Source organism: Papaver somniferum, chromosome 9 (assembly GCF_003573695.1).
Source record: "Papaver somniferum cultivar HN1 chromosome 9, ASM357369v1, whole genome shotgun sequence".
Taxonomy (NCBI): Eukaryota; Viridiplantae; Streptophyta; class Magnoliopsida; order Ranunculales; family Papaveraceae; genus Papaver; species Papaver somniferum.
The window spans coordinates 102,455,855-102,474,055 of record NC_039366.1 but is presented as its reverse complement, the minus strand read 5'-3'; positions in this window follow the sequence as shown (position 1 = coordinate 102,474,055).

The window sequence follows — 18,201 nt, the reverse complement described above, 5'->3', positions numbered from 1 at the left end:
TAAGAGTTTTATTTATGGAAAAAATTCCTTTTTTGTGTTTAATTGTTTTACAAGAAACAAAACTCGTTTTATAAGAAAAACCTAAACCTAACTTGATTTGCAAGTTAATTTTCCTGTAAATACAACTCGAAAATCTCTTTTCAAAACACACAAGCAGCGACCATCTCTAGGTCTACTTTTCTTCATCTTCTTGCTTTTATTTTCGTGCGGCGTTTTACTTCCATCCTCGTTGCTGAGTTTAAGAGTGGGTAACTTGTATTGTGCTAATACAAGTTATATCGGGCAGTCTTATACTGGACACATCTTCGCACGTTGGGGTTTAGCATTACTTTAGATTATACTCGCGAACTAATGTGTTAAGGACAACTTGTTGAACCTGTGATTCTGCCCTCATCAATTTGTTCGTGGTAGAGTTTTTTGATACATGTTTCGACCCATGCCCATGTGCGTGTACCAAGCACCAAGTCCGTGTCTACTTGAAATTATTTTTTGCAAGTTTTTTAACTTGATAAATAATTTATTTAAGTGTTTTATTTATGGAAAAAATTCATTTTTTGTGTTTAATTGTTTTACAAGAAACAAAACTCGTTTTATAAGAAAAACCTAAACCTAACTTGATTTGCAAGTTAATTTTCCTGTAAATACAACTCGAAAATCTGTTTTCAAAGCACACAAGCAGCGACCATCTCTAGGTCTACTTTTCTTCATCTTCTTGCTTTTATTTTCGTGCGGCGTTTTACTTCCATCCCCGTTGCTGAGTTTAAGAGTGGGTAACTTGTATTGTGCTAATACAAGTTATATCGGGCAGTCTTATCCTGGACACATCTTCGCACGTTGGGGTTCAGCATTACTTTAGAGTATACTCGCGAACTAATGTGTTAAGGACAGCTTGTTGAACCTGTGATTCTTCCCTCATCAATTTGTTCGTGGTAGAGTTTTTTGATACATGTTTCGACCCATGCCCATGCGCGTGTACCAAGCACCAAGTCCGTGTCTACTTGAAATTATTTTTTGCAAGTTTTTAACTTGATAAATAATTTATTTAAGAGTTTTATTTATGAAAAAATTCCTTTTTTGTGTTTAATTGTTTTACAAGAAACAAAACTCGTTTTATAAGAAAAACCTAAACCTAACTTGATTTGCAAGTTAATTTTCCTATAAATACAACTCGAAAATCTCTTTTCAAAACACACAAACCGAAAAATACATGTTTCGACCCATGCCCATGCGCGTGTACCAAGCACCAAGTCGGTGTATACTTGAAATTATTTTTTGCAAGTTTTTAACTTGATAAATAATTTATTTAAGAGTTTTATTTATGTAAAAAATTTCTTTTTTCTGTTTAATTGTTTTACAAGAAGCAAAACTCGTTTCATAAGAAAAAACCTAAACCTAACTTGATCTGCAAGTTAATTTTCCTATAAATACAACTCGAAAATCTCTTTTCAAAACACACAACTCGAAAAATACATGTTTCGACCCATGCCCATGCGCGTGTACCAAGCACCAAGTCCGTGTCTACTTGAAATTATTTTCTGCAAGTTTTTAACTTGATAAATAATTTATTTAAGAGTTTTATTTATGGAAAAAATTCCTTTTTTGTGTTTAATTGTTTTACAAGAAACAAAACTTGTTTTATAAGAAAAAACCTAAACTTAACTTGATTTGCAAGTTAATTTTCCTATAAATACAACTAAAAAATCTCTTTTCAAAACACACAACTCGAAAAATACATGTTTCGACCCATGCCCATGCGCGTGTACCAAGTACCAAGTCCGTGTTTACTTGAAATTATTTTTTGCAAGTTTTTAACTTGATAAATAATTTATTTATGAGTTTTATTTATTGAAAAAATTCGTTTTTTGTTTTTAATTGTTTTACAAGAAACAAAACTCGTTTTATAAGAAAAAACCTAACCCTGACTTGATTTGCAAGTTAATTTTTCTATAAATACAACTCGAAAATCTCTTTTCAAAACACACAACTCGAAAAATACATGTTTTGGCCCATGCCCATGCGCGTGTACCAAGCACCAAGTCCGTGTCTACTTGAAATTATTTTTTGCAAGTTTTTAATTTGATAAGTAATTTATTTAAGAGTTTTATTTATGGAGAAAATTCCTTTTTTGTGTTTAATTGTTTTACAAGATACAAAACTCGTTTTATAAGAAAAAACCTAAAGCTAACTTGATTTGCAAGTTAATTTTCCTATAAATACAACTCGAAAATCTCTTTTCAAAACACACAACTCGAAAAATACATGTTTCGACCCATGCCCATACGCGTGTACCAAGCACCAAGTCCGTGTCTACTTGAAATTATTTTTTGCAAGTTTTTAACTTGATAAATAATTTATTTAAGAGTTTTATTTATGGAAAAAATTCCTTTTTTGTGTTTAATTGTTTTACAAGAAACAAAACTCGTTTTATAAGAAAAAACCTAAACCTAACTTGATTTGCAAGTTAATTTTCCTATAAATACAACTCGAAAATCTCTTTTCAAAACACACAACTCGAAAAATACATGTTTCGACCCATGCCCATGCGCGTGTACCAAGCACCAAGTCCGTGTCTACTTGAAATTATTTTTTTCAAGTTTTTAACTAGATAAATAATTTATTTATGAAAAAAATTCGTTTTTTGTGTTTAATTGTTTTACAAGAAACAAAACTCGTTTTATAAGAAAAAACTTAAACTTAACTTGATTTGCAAGTTAATTTTCCTATAAATACAACTCGAAAATCTCTTTTAAAAACACACAACTCGAAAAATACATGTTTCGACCCATGCCCATGCGGGTGTCCAAAGCACCAAGTCCGTGGCTACTTGAAATTATTTTTTGCAAGTTTTTAACTTGATAAATAATTTATTTAAGAGTTTTATTTATGGAAAAAATTCATTTTTTGTGTTTAATTGTTTTACAAGAAACAAAACTCGTTTTATAAGAAAAAACATAAACCTAACTTGATTTGCAAGTTAATTTTCCTATAAATACAACTCGAAAATCTCTTTTCAAAACACAACTCGAAAAATACATGTTTCGACCCATGCCCATGCGCGTGTACCAAGCACCAAGGCCGTGTCTACTTGAAATTATTTTTTGCAAGTTTTTAACTTGATAAATAATTTATTTAAGAGTTTATTTATGGAAAAAATTCATTTTTTGTGTTTAATTGTTTTACAAGAAACAAAACTCGTTTTATAAGAAAAAACCTAAAGCTAACTTGATTTGCAAGTTAATTTTCCTATAAATACAACTCGAAAATCTCTTTTCAAAACACACAACTCGAAAAATACATGTTTCGACCCATGCCCATGCGCGTGTACCAAGCACCAAGTCCGTGTCTACTTGAAATTATTTTTTGCAAGTTTTTAACTTGATAAATAATTTATTTATGGAAAAAAATCGTTTTTTGTTTTTAATTGTTTTACAAGAAACAAAACTCGTTTTATAAGAAAAAACCTAAACCTAACTTGATTTGCAAGTTAATTTTCCTATAAATACAACTCGAAAATCTCTTTTCAAAACACACAACTCGAAAAATACATGTTTCGACCCATGCCCATGCGCGTGTACCAAGCACCAAGTCCGTGTCTACTTGAAATTATTTTTTGCAAGTTTTTAACTTGATAAATAATTTATTTATGGAAAAAAATCGTTTTTTGTTTTTAATTGTTTTACAAGAAACAAAACTCGTTTTATAAGAAAAAACCTAAACCTAACTTGATTTGCAAGTTAATTTTCCTATAAATACAACTCGAAAATCTCTTTTCAAAACACACAACTCGAAAAATACATGTTTCGACCCATGCCCATGCGGGTGTACCAAGCACCAAGTCCGTGGCTACTTGAAATTATTTTTTGCAAGTTTTTAACTTGATAAATAATTTATTTAAGAGTTTTATTTATGGAAAAAATTCTTTTTTTGTGTTTAATTGTTTTACAAGAAACAAAACTCGTTTTATAAGAAAAAACCTAAACCTAACTTGATTTGCAAGTTAATTTTCCTATAAATCCACTCGAAAACCTCTTTTCAAAACACACAACTCGAAAAATACATGTTTCGACCCATGCCAATGCGCGTGTACCAAGCACCAAGTCCGTGTCTACTTGAAATTATTTTTTGCAAGTTTTTAACTTGATAAATAATTTATTTAAGAGTTTTATTTATGGAAAAAATTCCTTTTTTGTGTTTAATTGTTTTACAAGAAACAAAACTCGTTTTATAAGAAAAAACCTAAACCTAACTTGATTTGCAAGTTAATTTTCCTATAAATACAACTCGAAAATCTCTTTTCAAAACACACAACTCGAAAAATACATGTTTCGACCCATGCCCATGCGCGTGTACCAAGCACCAAATCCGTGTCTCCTTGAAATTATTTTTTGCAAGTTTTTAACTTGATAAATAATTTATTTAAGAGTTTTATTTATGGAAAAAATTCATTTTTTGTGTTTAATTGTTTTACAAGAAACAAAACTCGTTTTATAAGAAAAACCATAAACCTAACTTGATTTGCAAGTTAATTTTCCTATAAATACAACTCGAAAATCTCTTTTCAAAACACACAACTCGAAAAATACATGTTTCGACCCATGCCCATACGCGTGTACCAAGCACCAAGTCCGTGTCTACTTGAAATTATTTTGTGCAAGTTTTTAACTTGATAAATAATTTATTTAAGAGTTTTATTTATGGAAAAAATTCCTTTTTTGTGTTTTATTGTTTTACAAGAAACAAAACTCGTTTTATAAGAAAAAACCTAAACCTAACTTGATTTGCAAGTTAATTTTCCTATAAATACAACTCGAAAATCTCTTTTCAAAACACACAACTCGAAAAATACATGTTTTAACCCATGCCCATGCGCGTTTACCAAGCACCAAGTCCGTGTCTACTTGAAATTATTTTTTGCAAGTTTTTAACTTGATAAATAATTTATTTAAGAGTTTTATTTATGAAAAAAATTCATTTTTTGTGTTTAATTGTTTTACAAGAAACAAAACTCGTTTTATAAGAAAAAACCTAAACCTAACTTGATTTGCAAGTTAATTTTCCTATAAATACAACTCGAAAATCTCTTTTTTAAAACACACAACTCGAAAAATACATGTTTCGACCCATGCCCATGCGCGTGTACCAAGCACCAAGTCCGTGTCTACTTGAAATTATTTTTGCAAGTTTTTAACTTGATAAATAATTTATTTAAGAGTTTTATTTATGGAAAAAATTCCTTTTTTGTGTTTAATTGTTTTACAAGAAACAAAATTCGTTTTATAAAAAAAAACCTAAAGCTAACTTGATTTGCAAGTTAATTTTCCTATAAATACAACTCGAAAATCTCTTTTCAAAACACACAACTCGAAAAATACATGTTTCGACCCATGCCCATGCGCGTGTACCAAGCACCAAGTCCGTGGCTACTTGAAATTATTTTTTGCAAGTTTTTAACTTGATAAATAATTTATTTAAGAGTTTTATTTATGGAAAAAATTCCTTTTTTGTGTTTAATTGTTTTAAAGAAACAAAACTCGTTTTATAAGAAAAAACCTAAACCTAACTTGATTTGCAAGTTAATTTTCCTATAAATACAACTCGAAAATCTCTTTTCAAAACACACAACTCGAAAAATACATGTTTCGACCCATGCCCATGCGCGTGTACCAAGCACCAAGTCCGTGTCTACATGAAATTATTTTTTGCAAGTTTTTAATTTGATAAATAATTTATTTAAGATTTTATTTATTGAAAAAATTCTTTTTTTGTGTTTAATTGTTTTACAAGAAACAAAACTCGTTTTATAAGAAAAAACCTAAACCTAACTTGATTTGCTAGTTAATTTTCATATAAATACAACTCGAAAAATACATGTTTCGACCCATGCCCATGCGCGTGTACCAAGCACCAAGTCCGTGTCTACTTGAAATTATTTTTGCAAGTTTTTAACTTGATAAATAATTTATTTAAGAGTTTTATTTATGGAAAAAATTCCTTTTTTGTGTTTAATTGTTTTACAAGAAACAAAACTCGTTTTATAAGAAAAAACCTAAACCAAACTTGATTTGCAAGTTAATTTTTCTATAAATACAACTCGAAAATCTCTTTTCAAAACACACAAGCAGCGACCATCTCTAGGCCTACTTTTCTTCATCTTCTTGCTTTTATTTTCGTGCGGCGTTTTACTTCCATCCCCGTTGCTGAGTTTAAGAGTGGGTAACTTGTATTGTGCTAATACAAGTTATATCGGGCAGTCTTATCCTGGACACATCTTCGCACGTTGGGGTTTAACATTACTTTAGAGTATTTCTAAAATACAAGTTATATCGGGCAGTCGTATCCTGAAAAATACATGTTTCGACCCATACCCATGCGCGTGTACCAAGCACCAAGTCCGTGTCTACTTGAAATTATTTTTTGCAAGTTTTTAACTTGATAAATAATTTATTTAAGAGTTTTATTTATGGAAAAATTCCTTTTTTGTGGTTAATTGTTTTACAAGAAACAAAACTCGTTTTAAAAGAAAAAACCTAAACCTAACTTGATTTGCAAGTTAATTTTCCTATAAATACAACTCGAAAATCTCTTTTCAAAACACACAAGCAGCGACCATCTCTAGGTCTACTTTTCTTCATCTTCTTGCTTTTATTTTCGTGCGGCATTTTACTTCCATCCCCGTTGCTGAGTTTAAGAGTGGGTAACTTGTATTGTGCTAATACAAGTTATATCGGGCAGTCTTATCCTGGACACATGTTTCGACCCATGCCCATGCGCGTGTACCAAGCACCAAGTCCGTGTCTACTTGAAATTATTTTTTGCAAGTTTTTAACTTGATAAATAATTGATTTAAGAGTTTTATTTACGAAAAAAATTCCTTTTTTGTGTTTAATTGTTTTACAAGAAACAAAACTCGTTTTATAAGAAAAAACCTAAACCTAACTTGATTTGCAAGTTAATTTTCCTATAAATATAACTCGAAAATCTCTTTTCAAAACACACAAGCAGCGACCATCTCTAGGTCTACTTTTCTTCATCTTCTTGCTTTTATTTTCGTGCGGCGTTTTACTTCTATCCTCGTTGCTGAGTTTAAGAGTGGATAACTTGTATTGTGCTAATACAAGTTATATCGGGCAGTCTTATCCTGGACACATGCTTCGACCCATGCCCATGCGCGTGTACCAAGCACCAAGTCCGTGTCTACTTGAAATTATTTTTTGCAAGTTTTTAACTTGATAAATAATTTATTTAAGAGTTTTATTTATAGAAAAAATTCCTTTTTTGTGTTTAATTGTTTTACAAGAAAAAAAACTCGTTTTATAAGAAAAAACCTAAACCTAACTTGATTTGCAAGTTAATTTTCCTATAAATACAACTCGAAAATCTCTTTTCAAAACACACAAGCAGCGACCATCTCTAGGTCTACTTTTCTTCTTCTTGCTTGCTTTTATTTTCGTGCGGCGTTTTACTTCCATCCTCGTTGCTGAGTTTAAGAGTGGGTAACTTGTATTAAGCAAACGTCCCCACTACAATGGAGGTGGACAACTTGGGATCGTGGTGTTGGAGAAAATGAGTTATTTAATAAATGATTTTTTGGTCTTTGTTTGGTTTGATCTCATGACCTAAGGGTCTAAGTATACTCACTCATTTTTGAGTGAATGAAATGGAACCTTTAGTCCCACACTGTGGAAAACTAAAGAGGTGCTCCACTATATTACCATGTTCTCATGGATATGTTGTAAAACAATGTGGGTGGAGCGGATGGGGCGAAAAATACATGTTTCGACCCATGCCCATGCGCGTGTACCAAACACCAAGTCCGTGTCTACTTGAAATTATTTTTTGCAAGTTTTTAACTTGATAAATAATTTATTTAAGAGATTTATTTATGGAAAAATTCCTTTTTTTTGTGGTTAATTGTTTTACAAGAAACAAAACTCGTTTTATAAGAAAAAACCTAAACCTAACTTGATTTGCAAGTTAATTTTCCTATAAATACAACTCGAAAATCTCTTTTCAAAACACACAAGCAGCGACCATCTCTAGGTCTACTTTTCTTCATCTTCTTGCTTTTATTTTCATGCGGCGTTTTACTTCCATCCTCGTTGCTGAGTTTAAGAGTGGGTAACTTGTACTGAGCAAACGTCCCCACTACAATGGAGGTGGACAACTTGGGATCGTGGTGTTGGAGAAAATGAGTTATTTAATAAATGATTTTTTGGTCTTGGTGTGGTTTGATCTCATGACCTAAGGGTCTAAGGATACTCACTCATTTTTGAGTGAATGAAATGGAACCTTTAGTCCCACACTGTGGAAAACTAAAGAGGTGCTCCACTATATTACCATGTTCTCATGGATATGTTGTAAAACAATGTGGGTGGAGCGGATGGGGCGAAAAATACATGTTTCGACCCATGCCCATGCGCGTGTACCAAGCACCAAGTCCGTGTCTACTTGAAATTATTTTTTGCAAGTTTTTAACTTGATAAATAATTTATTTAAGAGTTTTATTTATGGAAAAATTCCTTTTTTTTGTGGTTAATTGTTTTACAAGAAACAAAACTCGTTTTATAAGAAAAAACCTAAACCTAACTTGATTTGCAAGTTAATTTTCCTATAAATACAACTCGAAAATCTCTTTTCAAAACACACAAGCAGCGACCATCTCTAGGTCTACTTTTCTTCATATTCTTGCTTTTATTTTCGTGCGGCGTTTTACTTTCATCCCTGTTGCTGAGTTTAAGAGTGGTCAACTTGTATTGAGCAAACGTCCCCACTACAATGGAGGTAGACAACTTGGGATCGTGGTGTTGGAGAAAATGAGTTATTTAATAAATGATTTTTTGGTCTTGGTGTGGTTTGATCTCATGACCTAAGGGTCTAAGGATACTCACTCATTTTTGAGTGAATGAAATGGAACTTTTAGTCCCACATTGTGGAAAACTAAAGAGGTGCTCCACTATTTTACCATGTTCTCATGGATATGTTGTAAAACAATGTGGGTGGAGCGGATGGGGCGAAAAATACATGTTTCGACCCATGCCCATGCGCGTGTACCAAGCACCATGTCCGTGTCTACTTGAAATTATTTTTTGCAAGTTTTTAACTTGATAAATAATTTATTTAAGAGTTTTATTTATGGAAAAATTCCTTTTTTTGTGGTTAATTGTTTTACAAGAAACAAAACTCGTTTTATAAGAAAAACCTAAACCTAACTTGATTCGCAAGTTAATTTTCCTATAAATACAACTCGAAAATCTCTTTTCAAAACACACAAGCAGCGACCATCTCTAGGTCTACTTTTCTTCATCTTCTTGCTTTTATTTTCGTGCGGCGTTTTACTTCCATCCCTGTTGCTGAGTTTAAGAGTGGGTAACTTGTATTGAGCAAACGTCCCCACTACAATGGAGGTAGACAACCTGGGATCGTGGTGTTGGAGAAAATGAGTTATTTAATAAATGATTTTTTGGTCTTGGTGTGGTTTGATCTCATGACCTAAGGGTCTAAGGATACTCACTCATTTTTGAGTGAATGAAATGGAACTTTTAGTCCCACATTGTGGAAAACTAAAGAGGTGCTCCACTATTTTACCATGTTCTCATGGATATGTTGTAAAACAATGTGGGTGGAGCGGATGGGGCGAAAAATACATGTTTCGACCCATGCCCATGCGCGTGTACCAAGCACCAAGTCCGTGTCTACTTGAAATTATTTTTTGCAAGTTTTTAACTTGATAAATAATTTATTTAAGAGTTTTATTTATGAAAAAATTCCTTTTTCTTGTGGTTAATTGTTTTACAAGAAACAAAACTCGTTTTATAAGAAAAAACCTAAACCTAACTTTATTTGCAAGTTAATTTTCCTATAAATACAACTCGAAAATCTCTTTTCAAAACACACAAGCAGCGACCATCTCTAGGTCTACTTTTCTTCTTTGCTTTTATTTTCGTGCGGCGTTTTACTTCCATCCCCGTTGCTGAGTTTAAGAGTGGGTAACTTGTATTGAGCAAACTTCCCCACTACAATGGAGGTGGACAACTTGGGATCGTGGTGTTGGAGAAAATGAGTTATTTAATAAATGATTTTTTGGTCTTGGTGTGGTTTGATCTCATGACCTAAGGGTCTAAGGATACTCACTCATTTTTCAGTGAATGAAATGGAACCTTTAGTCCCACACTGTGGAAAACTAAAGAGGTGCTCCACTATATTACCATGTTTTCATGGATATGTTGTAAAACAATGTGGGTGGAGCGGATGGGGCGAAAAATACATGTTTCAACCCATGCCCATGCGCGTGTACCAAGCACCATGTCCGTGTCTACTTGAAATTATTTTTTGCAAGTTTTTAACTTGATAAATAATTTATTTAAGAGTTTTATTTATGGAAAAATTCCTTTTTTTGTGGTTAATTGTTTTACAAGAAACAAAACTCGTTTTATAAGAAAAAACCTAAACCTAACTTGATTCACAAGTTAATTTTCCTATAAATACAACTCGAAAATCTCTTTTCAAAACACACAAGCAGCGACCATCTCTAGGTCTACTTTTCTTCATCTTCTTGCTTTTATTTTCGTGCGGCGTTTTACTTCCATCCCTGTTGCTGAGTTTAAGAGTGGGTAACTTGTATTGAGCAAACGTCCCCACTACAATGGAGGTAGACAACCTGGGATCGTGGTGTTGGAGAAAATGAGTTATTTAATAAATGATTTTTTGGTCTTGGTGTGGTTTGATCTCATGACCTAAGGGTCTAAGGATACTCACTCATTTTTGAGTGAATGAAATGGAACTTTTAGTCCCACATTGTGGAAAACTAAAGAGGTGCTCCACTATTTTACCATGTTCTCATGGATATGTTGTAAAACAATGTGGGTGGAGCGGATGGGGCGAAAAATACATGTTTCGACCCATGCCCATGCGCGTGTACCAAGCACCAAGTCCGTGTCTACTTGAAATTATTTTTTGCAAGTTTTTAACTTGATAAATAATTTATTTAAGAGTTTTATTTATGAAAAAATTCCTTTTTTGTGTTTAATTGTTTTACAAGAAACAAAACTCGTTTTATAAGAAAAAACCTAAACCTAACTTGATTTGCAAGTTAATTTTCCTATAAATACAACTCGAAAATATCTTTTCAAAATACATGTTTCGACCCATGCCCATGCGCGTGTACCAAGCACCAAATCCGTGTCTACTTGAAATTATTTTTTGCAAGTTTTTAACTTGATAAATAATTTATTTAAGAGTTTTATTTATGGAAAAATTCCTTTTTTGTGTTTAATTGTTTTACAAGAAACAAAACTCGTTTTATAAGAAAAACCTAAACCTAACTTGATTTGCAAGTGTATTTTCCTGTAAATACAACTCGAAAATCTCTTTTCAAAACACATAAGCAGCGACCATCTCTAGGTCTACTTTTCTTCATCTTCTTGCTTTTATTTTCGTGCGGCGTTTTACTTCCATCCCCGTTGCTGAGTTTAAGGGTGGGTAACTTGTATTGTGCTAATACAAGTTATATCGGGCAGTCTTATCCTGGACACATCTTCGCACGTTGGGGTTTAGCATTACTTTAGAGTATACTCGCGAACTAATGTGTTAAGGGAAGCTTGTTGAACCTGTGATTCTGCCCTCATCAATTTGTTCGTGGTAGAGTTGTTTGATACATGTTTCGACCCATGTGCGTGTACCAAGCGCCAAGTCCGTGTCTACTTGAAATTATTTTTTGCAAGTTTTTAACTTGATAAATAATTTATTTAAGAGTTTTATTTATGGAAAAAAATTCCTTTTTTGTGTTTATTTGTTTTACAAGAAACAAAACTCGTTTTATAGGAAAAACCTAAACCTAACTTGATTTGCAAGTTAATTTTCCTGTAAATACAACTCGAAAATCTCTTTTCAAAACACACAAACAGTGACCATCTTTAGGTCTACTTTTCTTCATCTTCTTTCTTTTATTTTCGTGCGGCGTTTTACTTCCATCCCCGTTGCTGAGTTTAAGAGTGGGTAACTTGTATTGTGCTAATACAAGTTATATCGGGCAGTCTTATCCTGGACACATCTTCGCACGTTGGGGTTTAGCATTACTTTAGAGTATACTCGCGAACTAATGTGTTATGGACAGCTTGTTGAACCTGTGATTCTGCCCTCATCAATTTGTTCGTGGTAGAGTTGTTTGATACATGTTTCGACCCATGCCCATGCGCGTGTACCAAGCACCAAGTCCGTGTCTACTTGAAATTATTTTTTGCAAGTTTTTAACTTGATAAATAATTTATTTAAGAGTTTTATTTATGGAAAAAATTCTTTTTTTGTGTTTAATTGTCTTACAAGAAACAAAACTCGTTTTATAAGAAAAACCTAAACCTAACTTGATTTGCAAGTTAATTTTCCTGTAAATACAACTCGAAAATCTCTTTTCAAAACACACAAGCAGCGACCATCTCTATGTCTACTTTTCTTCATCTTCTTGCTTTTATTTTCGTGCGGCGTTTTATTTCCATCCCCGTTGCTGAGTTTAAGAGTGGGTAACTTGTATTGTGCTAATACAAGTTATATCGGGAAGTCTTATCATGGACACATCTTCGCACGTCGGGGTTTAGCATTACTTTAGAGTATACTCGCGAACTAATGTGTTAAGGACAGCTTGTTGAACCTGTGATTCTGCCCTCATCAATTTTTTCGTGGTAGAGTTGTTTGATACATGTTTCTACCCATGCCCATGCGCGTGTACCAAGCACCAAGTCCGTGTCTACTTGAAATTATTTTTTGAAAGTTTTTAACTTGATAATTAATTTATTTAAGAGTTTTATTTATGGAAAAAATTCCTTTTTTGTGTTTAATTGTTTTACAAGAAACAAAACTCGTTTTATAAGAAAAACCTAAACCTAACTTGATTTGCAAGTTAATTTTCCTGTAAATACAACTCGAAAATCTCTTTTCAAAACACACAAGCAGCGACCATCTCTAGGTCTACTTTTCTTCATCTTCTTGCTTTTATTTTCGTGCGGCGTTTTAATTCCATCCCCGTTGCTGAGTTTAAGAGTGGGTAACTTGTATTGTGCTAATACAAGTTATATCGGGCAGTCTTATACTGGACACATCTTCGCACGTTGGGGTTTAGCATTACTTTAGATTATACTCGCGAACTAATGTGTTAAGGACAACTTGTTGAACCTGTGATTCTGCCCTCATCAATTTGTTCGTGGTAGAGTTTTTTGATACATGTTTCGACCCATGCCCATGTGCGTGTACCAAGCACCAAGTCCGTGTCTACTTGAAATTATTTTTTGCAAGTTTTTAACTTGATAAATAATTTATTTAAGAGTTTTATTTATGGAAAAAATTCCTTTTTTGTGTTTAATTGTTTTACAAGAAACAAAACTCGTTTTATAAGAAAAACCTAAACCTAACTTGATTTGAAAGTTAATTTTCCTATAAATACAACTCGAAAATCTCATTTCAAAACACAAAGCAGCGACCATCTCGAGGTCTACTTTTCTTCATCTTCTTGCTTTTATTTTCGTGCGGCGTTTACTTCCATCCCCGTTGCTGAGTTTAAGAGTGGGTAACTTGTATTGTGCTAATACAAGTTATATCGGGCAGTCTTATCCTGGACACATGTTTCGACCCATGCCCATGCGCGTGTACCAAGCACCAAGTCCGTGTCTACTTGAAATTATTTTTTCCATGTTTTTAACTTGATAAATAATTTATTTAAGAGTTTTATTTATAGAAAAATTCCCTTTTTGTGTTTAATTGTTTTTCAAGAAACAAAACTCGTTTTATAAGAAAAAACCTAAACCTAACTTGATTTGCAAGTTAATTTTCCTATAAATACAACTCGAAAATCTCTATTCAAAATACACAAGCAGCGACAATCTCTAGGTCTACTTTTCTTCATCTTCTTGCTTTTATTTTCGTGTGGCGTTTTACTTCCATCCCCGTTGCTGAGTTTAAGAGTGGGTAACTTGTATTGTGCTAATACAAGTTATATCGGGCAGTCTTATCCTGGACACATGTTTCGACCCATGCCCATGCGCGTGTACCAAGCACCAAGTCCGTGTCTACTTGAAATTATTTTTTGCATGTTTTTAACTTGATAAATAATTTATTTAAGAGTTTTATTTATGGAAAATATTCCTTTTTTGTGTTTAATTGTTTTACAAGAAACAAAACTCGTTTTATAAGAAAAAACCTAAACCTAACTTGAGCTGCAAGTTAATTTTCCTATAAATACAACTCGAAAATCTCTTTTCAAAACACACAAGCAACGACCATCTCTAGATCTACTTTTCTTCATCTTCTTTCTTTTAATTTCGTGCGGCGTTTTACTTCTATCCCCGTTGCTGAGTTTAAGAGTGGGTAACTTGTATTGTGCTAATACAAGTTATATCGGGCAGTCTAATTCCTGGACACATGTTTCGACCCATGCCCATGCGCGTGTACCAAGCACCAAGTCCGTGTCTACTTGAAATTATTTTTTGCAAGTTTTTAACTTGATAAATAATTTATTTAAGAGTTTTATTTATGGAAAAAATTCCTTTTTTGTGTTTAATTGTTTTACAAGAAACAAACTTCGTTTTATAAGAAAAAACCTAAACCTAACTTGATTTGCAAGTTAATTTTCCTATAAATACAACTCGAAAATCTCTTTTCAAAACACACAAGCAGCGACCATCTCTAGGTCTACTTTTCTTCATCTTCTTGCTTTTATTTTCATGCGTCGTTTTACTTCCATCCCCGTTGCTGAGTTTAAGAGTGGGTAACTTGTATTGTGCTAATACAAGTTATATCGGGCAGTCTTATCCTGGACACATGTTTCGACCCATGCCCATGCGCGTGTACCAAGCACCAAGTCTGTGTCTACTTGAAATTATTTTTTGCAAGTTTTTAACTTGATAAATAATTTATTTAAGAGTTTTATTTATGGAAAAAATTCCTTTTTTGTGTTTAATTGTTTTACAAGAAACAAAACTCGTTTTATAAGAAAAACCTAAACCTAACTTGATTTGCAAGTTAATTTTCCTATAAATACAATTCGAAAATCTCATTTCAAAACACACAAGCAGCGACCATCTCGAGGTCTACTTTTCTTCATCTTCTTGCTTTTATTTTCGTGCGGCGTTTACTTCCATCCCCGTTGCTGAGTTTAAGAGTGGGTAACTTGTATTGTGCTAATACAAGTTATATCGGGCAGTCTTATCCTGGACACATGTTTCGACCCATGCCCATGCGCGTGTACCAAGCACCAAGTCTGTGTCTACTTGAAATTATTTTTTGCAAGTTTTTAACTTGATAAATAATTTATTTAAGAGTTTTATTTATGGAAAAAATTCCTTTTTTGTGTTTAATTGTTTTACAAGAAACAAAACTCGTTTTATAAGAAAAACCTCAACCTAACTTGATTTGCAAGTTAATTTTCCTATAAATACAACTCGAAAATATCTTTTCAAAACACACAAGCAGCGACCATTTCTAGGTCTACTTTTCTTCATCTTCTTGCTTTTATTTTTGTGCGGCGTTTTACTTCCATCCCCGTTGCTGAGTTTAAGAGTGGGTAACTTGTATTGTTCTAATACAAGTTATATCGGGCAGTCTTATCCTTGACACACGTTTCGACCCATGCACATGCGCGTGTACCAAGCACCAAGTCCGTGTCTACTTGAAATTATTTTTTGCAAGTTTTTAACTTGATAAATAATTTATTTAAGAGTTTTATTTATGGAAAAAATTCCTTTTTTGTGTTTAATTGTTTTACAAGAAACAAAACTCGTTTTATAAGAAAAACCTCAACCTAACTTGATTTGCAAGTTAATTTTCCTATAAATACAACTCGAAAATATCTTTTCAAAACACACAAGCAGCGACCATTTCTAGGTCTACTTTTCTTCATCTTCTTGCTTTTATTTTTGTGCGGCGTTTTACTTCCATCCTCGTTGCTGAGTTTAAGAGTGGGTAACTTGTATTGTTCTAATACAAGTTATATCGGGCAGTCTTATCCTTGACACACGTTTCGACCCATGCACATGCGCGTGTACCAAGCACCAAGTCCGTGTCTACTTGAAATTATTTTTTGCAAGTTTTTAACTTGATAAATAATTTATTTAAGAGTTTTATTTATGGAAAAAATTCCTTTTTTGTGTTTAATTGTTTTACAAGAAACAAAACTCGTTTTATAAGAAAAACCTAAACCTAACTTGATTTGCAAGTTAATTTTCCTGTAAATACAACTCGAAAATCTCTTTTCAAAACACACAAGCAGCGACCATCTCTAGGTCTACTTTTCTTCATCTTCTAGCTTTTATTTTTGTGCGGCGTTTTACTTCCATCCCCGTTGCTGAGTTTAAGAGTGGGTAACTTGTATTGTGCTAATACAAGTTATATCGGGCAGTCTTATCCTGGACACATCTTCGCACGTTGGGGTTTAGCATTACTTTAGAGTATACTCGCGAACTAATGTGTTAAGGGCAGCTTTTTGAACCTGTGATTCTTCCCTCATCAATTTGTTCGTGGTAGAGTTGTTTGATACATGTTTCGACCCATGCCCATGCGCGTGTACCAAGCACCAAGTCCGTGTATACTTGAAATTATTTTTTGCAAGTTTTTAACTTGATAAATAATTTATTTAAGAGTTTTATTTATGGAAAAAATTCCTTTTTTGTGTTTAATTGTTTTACAAGAAACAAAACTCGTTTTATAAGAAAAACCTAAACCTAACTTGATTTGCAAGTTAATTTTTCTGTAAATACAACTCGAAAATCTCTTTTCAAAACACTCAAGCAGTGACCATATCTAGGTCTACTTTTCTTCATCTTCTTGCTTTTATTTTCGTGTGGCGTTTTACTTCCATCCCCGTTGCTGAGTTTAAGAGTGGGTAACTTGTATTGTGCTAATACAAGTTATATCGGGCAGTCTTAGCATGGAAACATCTTCGCACGTTGGGGTTTAGCATTACTTTAGAGTATACTCGCGAACTAATGTGTTAAGGGAAGCTTGTTGAACCTGTGATTCTTCCCTCATCAATTTGTTCGTGGTAGAGTTGTTTGATACATGTTTCGACCCATGCCCATGCGCGTGTACCAAGCACCAAGTCCGTGTCTACTTGAAATTATTTTTTGCAAGTTTTTAACTTGATAAATAATTTATTTAAGAGTTTTATTTATGGAAAAAATTCCTTTTTTGTGTTTAATTGTTTTACAAGAAACAAAACTCGTTTTATAAGAAAAACCTAAACCTAACTTGATTTGTAAGTTAATTTTCCTATAAATACAACTCAAAAATCTCTTTTCAAAACACACAAGCAGCGACCATCTCGAGGTTTACTTTTCTTCATCTTCTTTCTTTTATTTTCGTGCGGCGTTTTACTTCCATCCCCGTTGCTGAGTTTAATAGTGGGTAACTTGTATTGTGCTAATACAAGTTATATCGGGAAGTCTTATCCTGGACACATGTTTCGACCCATGCCCATGCGCGTGTACCAAGCACCAAGTCCGTGTCTACTTGAAATTATTTTTTGCAAGTTTTTAACTTGATAAATAATTTATTTAAGAGTTTTATTTATGGAAAAAATTCATTTTTTGTGTTTAATTGTTTTACAAGAAACAAAACTCGTTTTATAAGAAAAAACCTAAACCTAACTTGATTTGCAAGTTAATTTTCATATAAATACAACTCGAAAATCACTTTTCAAAACACACAAGCAGCGACCATCTTTAGGTCTACTTTTCTTCATCTTCTTGATTTTATTTTCGTGCGGCGTTTTACTTCCTTCCCCGTTGCTGAGTTTAAGAGTGGGTAACTTGTATTGTGCTAATACAAGTTATATCGGGCAGTCTTATCCTGGACACATGTTTCGACCCATGCCCATGCGCGTGTACCAAGCACCAAGTCCGTGTCTACTTGAAATTATTTTTTGCAAGTTTTTAACTTGATAAATAATTTATTTAAGAGTTTTATTTATGGAAAAAATTCTTTTTTTATTGTTTAATTGTTTTACAAGAAACAAAACTCGTTTTATAAGAAAAAACCTAAACCTAACTTGATTTGCAAGTTAATTTTCCTATAAATACAACTCGAAAAATACATGTTTCGACCCATGCCCATGCGCGTGTACCAAGCACCAAGTCCATGTCTACTTGAAATTATTTTTTGCAAGTTTTTAACTTGATAAATAATTTATTTAAGAGTTTTATTTATGGAAAAAATTCCTTT